Here is a 12805-nt window from a genome sequence, read left to right as displayed (position 1 = left end):
GAACATCAACGACCCGCCGGACTGTTACAACCCCTCCAGATTCCGGAATGGAAATGGGACTCCGTAGGAATGGACTTTATCACCGGACTGCCCAAATCCAGCAAAGGCAATGATTCCATATGGGTAGTGGTCGATAGATTGACCAAAGTCGCCCATTTCATCGCCGTCAAAACCACTTACCAAGGCCCAAAGTTAGCTGAACTATACATCTCCAGAATAGTCGCCCTGCACGGAACCCCCAAATCGATAGTGTCAGATAGAGGATCACAGTTCACCTCAAGATTCTGGCAGAAAGTGCATGAAGGAGTAGGCACCCGCCTGAATTACAGCACCGCCTATCACCCTCAGACCGACGGACAGACTAAGAGAGTCAACCAGATACTGGAGGACATGCTGAGAGCATGTGTACTAGAATACGGATCCAAGTAGGAAGACTTCTTACCTTACGCAGAATTCTCTTACAACAATAGCTATCAAGCCAGCCTACAGATGGCCCCCTTTGAAGCCTTGTACGGAAGGAAATGCCGTACCCCACTGAACTGGTCGGAAGTCGGAGAAAGCCAAGTTTTTGGCCCAGATGTCCTTCGTGAAGCCAAAGAGAAAGTCCACAAGATTCGCGAGTATCTCAAGACGGCACAGTCACGACAGAAGAGCTACGTCGACAAGAGACGTCGGGAGATGACCTTCGAGATCGGAGACTTCGTCTATCTCAAGGTATCCCCCTTGAAAGGAATGCAAAGGTTTCAACTGAAAGGAAAGCTTGCACCCCGATATGTTGGACCTTTCAAAGTCCTCAGCCGCCGAGGTGAAGTATCTTATCAACTGGAGCTACCGGAAGAGATTTCGGATGTACACGACGTGTTTCACATCTCACTCCTCCGGAAGTGCCTTGAAGTCCCGGAGAAGACCGAAGTGTTCAAGAACATCGATCACCGATCGGTGGATATCAACAAGGATCTGACGTACCGCGAAGTGCCGGCTCGCATTCTGGAAGAAGCTTACCGAACCACCCGCACCCGAAGCATCAAGTTTCTGAAGATCCAATGGAGCAATCATACCGAGGATGAAGCCACATGGGAACGCGAAGACTTCATGAAGAAGGAGTACCCAGATCTCTTTAGTACCTAACTTTCTTTTCGATCTCGGGACGAGATCTTTTGTAAGGGGGAAGGGTTTGTAACATCCCAAATTTTAATAAAAAGAAAGTTAGAGAATTACAGAGAGCAAAATTTCAAACAAAAAAAACTTTTTAAATTGCATATAGTGCCATGCATAGGACTTGTGCATTTGAGTGATATGCCATGATGATTGTTATTACTTGTATTTGCCATGCTCTAAAACCCTAATGTGATCATATGAAGATCACCAACCAAATAAATCAAAGAGGAAGAAAATCCAATAATTGAAAAACCCTAAAAACCCTAACATATGCCCTATGGCATTTTTATAAATTTTGACCCTAGACCTATTTGGTCTTCACCATTAGTTGAGTAATGTTATTAAACACTTATTACAACTTTTGGAATCAAAGAATCACAATTCAAATAATTTCCAAATGCAAAACTAGCTCACATAGAATAATGGTCAAAACTGAAAATTATAGCCTGATCACTACTTTGAGCCATTGCCATTCAATTTTCTCAAACCAAATCTTGCTAAATCTTTGCACCATTTCAAAGTCAACACCAAGGTGAACAACTTTTGTAAAGATCACCATGCCAAAATTATTCTTGATCATTAGCTATGCTCATCCAAAGTTTCAACTTTTTAACATATGCAACAATCTCCACTTAGCCAAATTTTGCAAATTCTTGAATTCTATAATTCCACCACCACATCTACTCATCTCTGGTCAATTACAACTTATCTAAACACACACATTTCAAATAGATTCACCTTTTGAATTAAATCAAATTTGGACAAATTTGCAAATTCCAAAATTGGGCACTATTACACACTATTGCAAATAGTGATTCTACTCCCTCTAATCTACCCCAACCTACACCATTGTGTCCCCTGGTCCCCTCTAACACTAAGTGCTGCATAGCAATGCTAAGGAGAGGAGGAGGGCAGCTAGGGCATGGCCATGCCGGCCATGTCGCCCAACCCGACTCACTCCCCTCTCTCCCGTTGCTTCTCTGCACTGGCCACCACGCCACAGCACGCCACCACATCTCCTACGCCACCCTAGCACCGCCATGGTCGAGCTCGACGACGACACTGGCCGGAGATCGCGCGCCCAGCACACGCCCAGACGCCGCTCGCGTCGCGCCAGCACGTGCATGGACACGCTCAGTACACGCGCCGCGCCGCCACCCTGCACTAGCCCTGGACCCGCTCTCGACGAGTTGAGCATCTATGTAACACCTGGACGCTGCCAGACATGGCCACGACCAGACCCTGAGCCGCCGCCGCCGTGGACGGGGAAGAAGATCCCGCCGTCGCCGCGACCTGCCTGGAAGTAACGCGACCCAACCAGGCCCTCCCCGACCAAGCTGTCGCCGCCATTAGACTCGCCTTGACCCGTAGAGTACTGCCACAACCTCGCCTAGCTCGACCACCCGCCGGAATCGCCGCGCCATGGTCGACCACCACCCTGCCCCGCAGCACCCATGCGCTGCTATAAAAGGAGAGCTCCCCTGAGCAATCCAAGCACACCACCGCACTCCCCACCTCTCACAGCTACTCAACCACCTCACCACTCATCTGATTCACGCCGGAGCAAGGACAATCGTGAGCTCGCCGCCGCGGAAGCTCTGCAGAGATCACCGGCGAACCAGGCCACCTCAGGCGACGCCACCTGTACCTGGAGCTTCGCCGTCGTCCACATCTACCCCAAGCACACTGCCATCCCTCGCTGGAGCACTGGTTAGCCCTCCGACCCCCTACCGCTGCCGCCAGAGCGACTGGTTCTCGTCGGAGACGACGATGAACCACGGCCGTTCGATCGCCATCTAATCCTACGCCCCATGTTGAAACTTACCGCTTCGGCGTTTAAGAGCCGCTAACAGGCGGGACCCTCTGTCAGGCAGCCCGCGCGGCACTGGACCATGGCTGGGCTGGCCTTGGGCCGTTTTTAAACCTTTGGGCCCAGTTAGCTTTTCCCGCCGGCCTTTTAATTCAAATCAAGTTTAATAAATTGCAAATGAATTTCAATACTGCCTCCACTTTGAAAATCAATAGATTCAAATTGGCTAAACCAAATTTGATGAACTTTATGTTGTTGGAAAGCTAGTAAAATTATCTATCAAATGCCACTGGTCCCATGATCAGATTCTTTGTAGAATTAATTTGATAAAAATAACAAGGCAGGGACTTTTCCCTATTCAAATAATTCTTAAAAATCAACCAAAATAGATATTAAGTTAATTCCAACTCTAATAGCTCACATTTGACTTACACTAATTGTTTATGCAATAAAATGGTGTGGTCACTTTGCATGATCATGCCATAGTTTAATTAATGGATGATATGGCTAGTTTAACTAGTTGATATTGTCCAAAACTATTAAAGCAAATTATGTGGAGTCTTATACTTCATTTAAACTTGTCTCACATGAATTCATGGGATGTTTGTACCTCTGGTCCAAACTCTCTTATATGAATTACTTGAGATTTAAATCATATGTAGTGTTATTAAATGATATGGGGTGATCTACCTCATTGAAATCATGTTCACAAATGATGATGATGAACATTTGACTTAGGTCAATATGAGTTCATATATGATTGTTTGAGAAATTAAATCTTAAGAAGATTTCAATGAGAGGAAATTATTTCTCAAGAACCCTATGGAAACTATCATTTACATATTAATTACAAAGAAGTGAATTCTATTTAAACCACACAACCCATGCACTCTAAGTAGATTATTTGTGTGCATAGAATAGTTTGTGTGTTTTTTATGTGATGTGTGGAATAGCCATTGAATTAGTGAGTAATTATACTCGTATTCAAATTTAGACGGTAGCACCGGAGAGTACGCTGAAGAAGAAGGTTGCTACCAAGAGGAGGAGGAGGAACAGTTTGAGAACTACCAAGGCAAGCTAATATTCTTGCAAAGTGCAAAGCCCCTTGGGGCAAGGCACCATGATTCTTACCTTTTCTTACACAAGCCTATCCCAAGTTTTTACATTACAAGTTTTTACTTGTTTTCACAATAAGTTACTTTTATAGTTAACTTTGGTCAAAGTACAAGTTGGTTACTAGAGTAGGGAAATAGTCTCAATCAAACAAAGCAAAGTAGCACCCCTCATGATTTAGAGCTAGTGCTAATGAAATAAAACTTGACTACTCTAGATGGGAACAATGTGGAATTGAAATGAATTTGAAACCTTGGAATGATGAAGCATTCCATTGAATGATTTTTGAAGGTGAATATGACAAAGAGAAGATGGTGACTTTTGATAAACAATGATGTTGGTTTGAATGCGATACCTTTCCAATTATTAAGTACCCCCACAATACCTGATTATGGGTAGGGCTTAACTGGAAGTTTATACATCTTAGTATGGGTTCCCTCTGAACACACGTCATAGGGGTTACGCTTGAGGCTGCCTCCGTTGTTGAGAAATGATGTGAAATTGAGGTGAATTGTACGGCCAAGCCCTGTGCAGTTCCCAGGTTGACAGTTGGTCTTCACTGGGAGGCCAAGCTCATGGTGAGAGGTGCTCATACCAGGATTTGTAAGTGAAAGGTTATGGTTGATGATCCGCGTACTGTGTTACGATGATTCGGGGTAATCCCGACGGATGAAATCAAATGTTGTGGCACAAGTGTGCAACCTCTGCAGAGTGTAAATGATGTAGCCCGACCTACGGTCTTCGCTTCATCATGTGCGTCAACGTCAAGAACCACACTCAAGGCCGAGGTCACGGAGGCATGGAAGAGAAGAAGGAAGAAGAGCGTCCGAGGTTGCCTAGGAGAGAAGACGCCTACCCCAAGTCAATTCGGGCCAAGGCCCATGTACCCCTTTGTTTCCCTAAACTACCCCTCCTTAGTGGCTCCCTATATATAGGCTCCCACCTCCCCCTTCATTAGGTTAGAGTTGAACTTGAGAGAACCTAGGCTCATGCCTCCACCATCCCTTTGGGATTAGGGAAACCCCCTCCTTAGATTATCCAAATCTATTGTACAAGGCACTCCTTATATGATTAGTCTCTCACACTTGTGATTCTACCACCGGTCTCTCACTCGTGTGATTCCACCGATCGTATACCGATCTTCCTCTCGGGGATTCTACCGCGTGTCTCTCCCTTGAGAGATTCTATCGGGATAGTGGTTCGGGCTATCGGGAGTAAACCGGAATTGTATCGGGTTGGTGTGTGTTTGCGTGTGTTCATCGTGTTCATCGCCGTGTTCTTCGTGTCCTTCCTCTTCCCCGCCTTTCCCTCGGTCAATTCGTGAGATCGGGCAACCCACGTGGCCTTAGGTCGCATCATATGGTATCAGAGTAAAGGTTGCCACGAATTTGACCCTCGAATCTCTCCAATTTCGCCCAAAAATTTTCCCAAAAAATTGCCCCAAAAAATAGCTCGAAAATTGATCTCCGGATTTGTTGCGTTTTTTGTGGTTTTGATCCATTGATTTGATGTTGTTGGTGCTGATCTATCTTTCCCCCATAATTTTCCCTTCAATTTCGTCCAATTTGGCTCGAATCTGAGCAATTTTGTGACCGTTTTCGTTCAGTTCATATCCGTGTTCTCCAGGAACAGCATCGTCCCGATTTGGTCAACCACCGGCTCCGTCTTGGCCCACCCCGCCGCCGCCTGGCCCGCTTCCCCGCATCCGCAGAGCAGCCGCCGCCGACCATCACCTCGCCCGCTGGCCTCTCCACCCTCCCGCGCCAAGCAGCTCATGCTTCAGGCCCATCCCGCTACAGCACCGCGCCCCGAGCCAACCGTCTGCAGCTGCCCGCTCACACCAGCCGCTGAAGCGAGCGCCGCCCTCACGCTCCCGTTTTCCTGCAGCCGCGCACACGCCCAGGCCAGGCCGTCCCCAGCAAGTTCCACCAGCGCGTGGACGCCCCGGGCCCCACTCCTCGCCGCGCGTCGCGCACGCCCAGCCGCGCTCAACCAGCATCCATCGAGCGCCGCCGCCCACGATTGCCCGCGACCGCTCCTGGTCTCGCCCGCGCATCGCCTGCTCACCTGCCGCTGCTCGCTTTGCCTTGTCCACCGCAGGTCCTGCCCACGCCCGGGCCTGCACGAGCTGCAAGCTCCGTTCGGCCAGCCACCATCTTCCCTGCGCGCAGCGCTCCACCCAATTCCATCTCCCAAATCCACGCACGATTGCAGCTGGCCGCGTTCCAATTTTCTCCACATTCGTTTCCGCCTAGAAAAAAAAAATCCTCAATCAATTTCAGCGGTACTACCGTCGCCCTTGCCCGGCACTGCCGCTCGAGGCCAACCGGTACTACCGGAACAACTACCGCTATTGACGATTCGCTTACAGTATACTTCGGGCTCTTTTCCCGTACCACGTCCGGTACAGCGAGCGGTACTACCGCCCAGCAAAAAAATGTCCAATTTTGACCAATCTTTTTGTCCCAAATTTTGACAACTTTCCTGAGTCCGTTTGACTCCAAACTTTAACAGCCATCTCACAATATTGTGACTCTAATTTTGACACCTTTTCCGAAATTTTTGGAACCCAACTTTTGACCGCTCGTTTTGACCCAACTTTTCGGGCATTGACTTAATTTACCCGGTTTCCATTTTGGAGTGCCTTTGGTCCGTGACAACCGCTTCCGCGCCTACATCGACATCGCGACGACGGCATCAGCACCCCGGATCCCGGCGTAACTTCGCCACCACCACTTCGCCATCGCAAGTTCGTGTGCTTGACACCGCCTAACCTTTTCACTAGGTATAACTTGCCCCCTTACCCCTTGTAGCCTCGTTTCTTTCTTTGTGTACCTATCCCATTGAGAGTGGCTTTCCGAGCGTTGCGAAGCATTGCACAAGTGTCACGACCGTGAGAGGGTGTGTGTGTGCGTTGTGTTGAGCGAAGCTCCGAAGCAAGCTCGGTGTGAAAGATACACAAAAGAAGAAAAGTGTGACATATACATAGAGAAAAATAAAGCTTCTAAGCATAGAGAAAAAAAAAAGAGAAAAGAAAAAAAAATAGAAAAGAGTGTGTGTCCACCGATACCGAGAAGTGCAAAGCTTGTGAGCACTAAGAGAGATAAGAGAAGAGTGGCCCTTGTGCAAATCTTGTTGCTTCTATCTTGTGCAACCAAGCTACGGTCTCTCTTGTGTTGGCGTGACACCGAGCATATAGTCTTCGTTAGGACCATCTTTACCGCTTGCTCACTTCCTTGGTCGCGCTAACCCCATTGTTCTCCTTTGTGTGTGTTTCCGTGTTTCCTCGACATAGATCACCACTCTTGACATTTGACTTTGGATCTTACCCACATTTGACAATAGAATTTTTCGTTGATCTTTTTCGTTTGCTATCCACCCCTTACCCACCACATATAGTGTTTCTTAGCCTTTTGTGTGTGCTTTGAGTGTGTGTGATGCGGGGTGGCCTTCGGTCACCTCCACACCAAGACCAACAAGTCCCCCAAGTGGACCGATGACACGAGCCCGAGTCAAAGCGCTACATGATGAGGTGAACTCGCTCCTCACCACCCTTGATCTTGGTACACCTTTGGATGGATTGCTACCTCATGCCGACGTGTTATGTGTCATTAGGTACAAGGAGCATCAAGGTCACCAAGAGGAGGATACGCCATGGTCAAAGGGAGGAGAGGAGCAGCTGGACAAGAAAATGGACACGAAGATGGACATGGAGCTGGACAGGAAGTCGCCCGAAGAGCGCAAGGAAGAGAAGACGGACGGCCGGTCCAGAACCCGGTCAGACCGGCTCCCTGACCGGATCACCCGGTCCACAGCCCGGTCTGACCGGCCTCCTGACCGGGCCGCCCGCCGGTCGAAACCGGGATTCGCGCTCGTGACATCCGGGCACCATCCAGGGGACTTGGAGCCTCGTCCGGTCACCGCCGGTCCCGTGCCCGGTCTCGAAACCGGCCTGCCCGGTCACAGCCCGGCCCGACCGCCCGACCGGGCGCCGGTCACGAGCCCGGTCTGACCGGCCTCCTGACCAGCCTGCGCGACTTAAGTTATATTTTCGGCCCGAACTTACCTTTTCGGCCTGTGACGCCTTGTAAGACTATATAAGCACCCCAAGCACCCCTTTAGCTCTTTAGACTTGTTTTGAACTCAAACCTAAATTTGAGCTTAGTCTCCCTTGGGTATCATCCCTCTGTAATCAAGGCCATCCTTGTTGTTGATTTGGATATTGTTGAGTGAGATTCTAGTACAAGCTACTCTCTCTCCCTCACCAATCCCCTTTTCTCCAACACCAATCTCTCACCGGGAATTCTGCCGCGTGCCTCTTCCGGGTGATTCTATTGGCGTGGTCCATCGAGCCACGGGGGTAAGTATTGGGTGTATCGGGTTGGTGTGCGTGCGTGAGTCTCGGAGTTCCTCGTGTTCGTCGTGTTCTTCGTGGTCCTCGCGTTTTCCCATCTCCCCTCTTGGTTTCGAAGTCAATCCGCGAGATCGGGCCACACACGGGGTCTTAGACCTCATCATATGGTATCAGCAGCTCTTGGTTACCGCGGATTTGACCTCCCACCCACCCGATTTCGTCCCTAGAAAATTTTCCAAAAATCCCCAAAAATAGCCCTAAATTGCCTCTTGACCGATCTGTGATTTGGTTGCGTTTTGAGTGGTTTTGGTCCGTGGATCTGGTGTTGTTGTGCTTGATCTACTATTTCCCCAACTTTTAGCCTCCAATTCCATCGTTTCCCCTCGATTTGGTCGATTTGGCTTGGTTTTCGTGAAGAACAGAGAGAGAAAGCTTCATCCCGAGCAATCCGGTTGAGCAGCCGGTCAACCGGGCCCACGACCGGCCGAGCCGGCCCAAGACCCGGTCAACCGGCGGCAAACCGGGCAAGCGGTCCAGCAGCCGGTCCAACCGGGCCTCCGACCGGCGACGCAACGCCACTCCTTCGACCTCGTCTTCCGGCGATCTCCACCACCACCCCCACCACCACCACCATCATCGCAGGTTTAAATTGCAGGTGTCACCTTGTAACCCCTCTTCCTTTTGCGATCTATCCCATCGAGCATTGCTTGTCTAGTGTTGCGAGACATTGCACGTGGCCCCGCATTGTGAGGTGTGTGTGTCGCGTTGAGTAAGGCACCCAAGCAAACACTCGTGTGGCAAGATAGCAAAAGCGAGGCTAACGCTAACATAGTGCGTCAAAAAGCCCCAAAAACACAAAAAGAGTGCGAGTAGCACCATACATCCATACATCCATACATCCATACGCCCATACATACAAAGTGTCCACGTGCCACCAAAGATACAAACGAGTGCAAGTGCCGCCATATACAAAAGAGAAAAAGCTTTTAAGCAAAGAGAGATAGGAGAAGAGAGGCCACGTGTGAATCTTGTTGTCTCTTCCTTTGCAACCAAAGCTTTGGCTCTCCTTGTGTTAGTGTGACACCGAGCACTTATACATACACTTTTCCGCTCACTTTTGGTTGCACTAACCCCTCTTATCTCGTGTGTGTGTTCCACAACTTTTTCCGTGTTTATAGTGATCTTCACATTGACATTTGGCTTTTTGGACCTCACCCACTTTTAACAACATACTCGATCTTGGATTTGTCTTTTGGCTTTCCACAACACTCGCCTAACACCATATTTGCTAGCTTTTGCGTGTGGTTTTGCGTGTGTCCCCGATACACTTGATCTTGCTTTCGGTTTGGTGGATTGCCTCAATACTATCTTACCTTGGTAAGAGTGCGAGGTAGTCTCCTTCCACTAACATACACAACATAGTTCTTGTCTTTGCATCATGGATAGGAACGGCGATACCAATAGGGATGAAGAGATCCTTCGCAACACCGAGAGGTTGGCTACTCAACACAACCTATGGACGCAACGACAAGAGTTCAAGGAGCAACTCTCCCTCTTCGAGACGCGCATCGATGAGCAATACGATGAAGTGGCTCACAACTTCTCCACCGTGAACCACGACTTGGCCCTTCTTCGTGAAGCTACGGACAACTTGAATGGCCAAATGGCGGCCAATGATGCCAACATGGAGCGGCGCATGGATAGCCTCGAGCGCGCCATCACCAACTTGGGTCGCCATCGTCGACACCGCTCTACTTCCTCTTCATCAAGCTCTTCCTCAAGGCATGAAGACCATTACTCTCATGGTGGCCTTTCATCCCCAAGCTCTTCTTCAAGGCGTGAAGACCATCATCGACCTCATCGCTCACATGCTCGTCATGAAGACTCCCGCTCCAACTCTAGGCGTGGAGAAATACATCGCCATGCGCGTCCACATGAGCGTCCTCCACAAGCTCAAGACCAAGATCCTCAAGATCCACCTCGACGAGATCTTCGTCGCCACCCTCACCATGACCAACGTGGACGAGGAGAGCCTCACCATGATCAAGATGAGAGACCCAACCTTGAGCATCGCCCTCAACCGCGACAAGATCTTCAACCACATCCTCACCGTGAACCAAGTGAAGCAAGTGTTCAACTCCAACGCCAACCCAATGCTATGGTTGGCCGTAGAAGACCTCCTATTCCACCTCTAGCCGCAAGAGTTGACGGCGCCCCTCCTCGTAGAAGAAACTTGGAGGATGAAGAGAACATGTATGGCAAGCTCAAGTTCAACATGCCCAAGTTCAAAGGTGAAGATGACGCCGAAGCGTACCTCTCATGGGCACTCAAGGTGGACAAGATCTTCCGCATCCACAACTACTCCGGTGCCAAGAAAGTGGCTATGGCATCACTCGAGTTTGAAGACTACGCCAACACTTGGTGGGAGCAAGTCCTCACTCTTCGAGAAGAGAAGGGTGAACCTCCTATTGACACTTGGGAAGATATGAAGAAGGAGATGCATGCTCGCTTTGTCCCAAAGCACTACATGAAAGACCTCTTCAACAAGCTCCAAAAGTTGAAGCAAGGCACCAAAACCGTTGAGGAGTTCTACAAGGAGATGGAGCTTACTATGATGCGAGCCAACATCCAAGAATCCGAGGAGCAAACCATTGCTCGCTTCTTCAATGGCCTTACTTATCCCATCAAGAGGATTGTCGAGTTCCAACCCTACTCCAACATGGTTGAGTTAGTCCACCAAGCATCGAAGGCCGAGCGCCAAGTGATTGAGGACATCAAGTACTCCAAGGCCAAGTCCTATTTCTCCACCAAGCTCGCTACATCGACTCCTCCTACTTCATCAACTCCTTATGCTACAAGTGCCAAGGCCGACGCCTCCTCTACACCTTCCAAGAAGCCGACTATCCAAAGTCGAATGAAGCAAACGGTCTCCTCCACCGCCTCCTCTAAGGCATCCACGGGACCCTCTAGTGTCACTTGCTTCAAGTGTGGCACCCAAGGTCACAAATCATTTGAGTGCAAGAACACCAAGGTCATGATCACTATGGAGAACGGTGACATCGAGACTCTTGATGAGGATGAATATGAAGCCCTTGTGCAAGCCGCCGTGGCAAGTGAAGAAGCTTATGAGCAAGAAAGTGGAGAAGATCCTCTCTTATGTGAACATGACCCAAGTCCCTCACTTGTGGTCACAAGGGTGCTAACCACACAACCTCATGATATGGAAGAACAACGGTGCAACATCTTCCAAACCCGTGCCGGAATTGGTGGCAAGTCTATCAAGGTCATCATCGATGGTGGAAGTTGCCACAACCTTGCGAGCACCGAGTTGTGTGAGAAGCTCCACCTCACTCTCCGCAAGCATCCTCACCCCTACCATATCCAATGGTTGAGCGACAAGGGCAACGTCAAGATACAACATACCGTCACCGTCAACTTCAAGATCGGCCCTTATGAGGACACCATCGAGTGTGACGTGGTACCCATGACGGTGTGCCACATGTTGCTTGGCCGCCCTTGGCAATATGACAAGAAGGCTATACATGATGGACTCTCCAACACATACACCTTCAAGGTCAACGACAAGAAGTTCGAGTTGCGCCCGATGACTCCTAGCCAAATCATCGCGGATAATGCGAAGGCTTTAGCGAGGGCACAACTCCGCACCCACCATAGTGAGATGAGAGGAGAGGGAGCGACCCACCACAAAGAGAGTGAGCGCCACAAGCCATACATGAGTGAGCCCAAGAGTGTCCTTCTAGCCACCAAGAGTGAGTGGAGAGAGCTCCAAGAGAACCCATCCACCATATTGCACTATGTGCTCATATGCAAGGGACCCTCGTCGGTGACTAACGACTTGACCAACATTCCTCCATCTTTGTTGTCTCTTTTGCAGGAATTCCAAGATGTCTTCCCCGACGAGCTCCCTCATGGACTACCACCACTCCGAGGTATAGAACACCGCATCGACCTCATACCCGGCGCTCCGCTCCCAAACCGTGCCGCCTACCGCACCAACCCCGAAGAGACCAAGGAGATCAACCGCCAAATTCAAGATCTCCTCGCCAAAGGGTACGTCCGAGAAAGCCTTAGCCCTTGTGCGGTTCCCGTGATTCTTGTGCCTAAACCGGATGAGACGCAACGGATGTGTATGGATTGTCGCCCCATCAATGCCATTACCGTCCGTTACCGCCATCCCATTCCGCGTTTAGATGATATGCTTGATGAACTTAGTGGTGCCACGATTTTCTCTAAAGTCGATTTGCGTAGTGGTTACCATCAAATCCGCATGGCTATTGGTGATGAATGGAAAACGGCATTCAAGACCAAACTTGGTCTCTATGAATGGCTCGTTATGCCTTTCAGTCTTT

The sequence above is a fragment of the Lolium perenne genome, chromosome 6 (assembly GCF_019359855.2).
Source record: "Lolium perenne isolate Kyuss_39 chromosome 6, Kyuss_2.0, whole genome shotgun sequence".
In the NCBI taxonomy this organism is placed as follows: Eukaryota; Viridiplantae; Streptophyta; class Magnoliopsida; order Poales; family Poaceae; genus Lolium; species Lolium perenne.
The sequence above is the reverse complement of the archived record's forward strand: the minus strand, read 5'-3'. Positions refer to the sequence as shown.